Raw genomic sequence first — 1,312 nt, 5'->3', positions numbered from 1 at the left:
AGTAAATATTTTTATCGGTAAACTTTCAAATGTAACTGGAGTTGTCTCCCTTGGTCGTTTGCCTTCAATGTTGAAATAAACCAGGCGATAATGTTTAAATTTCATAATATTTGAACGAATTAAAGCATTAAATTACTAAATCACTTAATTAGAAATAATGAATTGTAGTAGTTGAGTTATAACATATATGATGAGGTTTATTGAAAGATTAATATTTTAATGTAATATTAGAGGCAATATCAGTGAAGTTACAATGCAAATATGGTATATATGAGTTTAGTGAAACGGAGTAAAACATACTTACCTGGCACAGGAGTAAACCATGATCCTCAAGGTGGTTCTCCCAAAGTGAGGTCCTTCCATTGCACTCCGTTTGGGTTGACCTTTGCGATCGCCCCAAATGTGGGCGACTCGGGTGCGCTATTTCTAAGTGTGGGGTCTGCGTTCGCGCTCACCCCGTTATATAATTCAAGAATAGATATAATCGAGAAATTTCTCTTACTTTATCGTATCATTGCAGACGTTTATACTCACCCTGTTAATGATATAAAGAATAATAGCTCTCGCTTAGGAACTACAGCTGTTGTACACAATATTCATTATCTCTTTTGGTTGGAGAACTGACACTATCCTCAGCAAGATCGAACACCCTTAGAGATCTGATTGACGAGGTTTAGTTTGGACAAACTCTGGAGGGCGGGGGCAAAATCTTCACCAGTGATTTGGACTTCAGAGCAAGGTTCTGTCTAACTAGGGATTTCTGAGCTGAAGTGACATTGGTTGCATGTCCAGTTAGAAAATCTTTCGGCTTGAATCTTAATAATGGCCGACACAGCTCCTGTGATAATTTCGACTACACAATTGGCATTTGATGGTCTTCAAATAGTGACTTGTACGAGTGCAGAGAACACAGTCTGGAGGTGAAGTCGCAGTATCAATGGGGTCAGCGTTAGAATTAAGATTCAGATGGGAGGGATGGATGGGAGAAGATGGCGCTGGAAATAGAGGGGGTAGCTGAGTGAACAACATTAACTCTGGTTGTGGGATGTAGGAGACGATGCAGGAAGGCTAGCCGTAACGGGAGGTGGGTGAAGGTTAGCTGTGGAGATAGAGAGCGGAGCTGGATGAAGAGCGTTAATACTGGCGGTGGGGTTCGGCTGGGGGACAGGAGGCGATAGCAGTAGGCTGGCTATTACAGGAGTTGTGGGGTGAATAAAGGGATGAGCAGGACTAATACCGGCCGAATCTAACGGTCGAAGGGATTGGGGAGAGACAGGGGAATATGAGGCAACTTCCCTAGAATGTGGTGGGG

At 42.6% G+C, this 1,312-nt stretch overlaps 1 non-coding gene across 1 annotated transcript; it reads left to right on the top strand.

Moving 5' to 3' along the window:
• The first annotated feature begins 296 nt into the window (after positions 1 to 296).
• On the top strand, positions 297 to 460 carry LOC128249985 (U1 spliceosomal RNA). The gene has a single exon (XR_008266125.1). It is a non-coding gene; the product is annotated as a U1 spliceosomal RNA (small nuclear RNA).
• The last annotated feature ends 852 nt before the right edge of the window (positions 461 to 1,312 follow it).

Source organism: Octopus bimaculoides, chromosome 18, assembly GCF_001194135.2.
Source record: "Octopus bimaculoides isolate UCB-OBI-ISO-001 chromosome 18, ASM119413v2, whole genome shotgun sequence".
Taxonomy (NCBI): Eukaryota; Metazoa; Mollusca; class Cephalopoda; order Octopoda; family Octopodidae; genus Octopus; species Octopus bimaculoides.
Note: the sequence above shows the minus strand (reverse complement) of the source record. Positions and strands in the feature narration are given on the sequence as shown.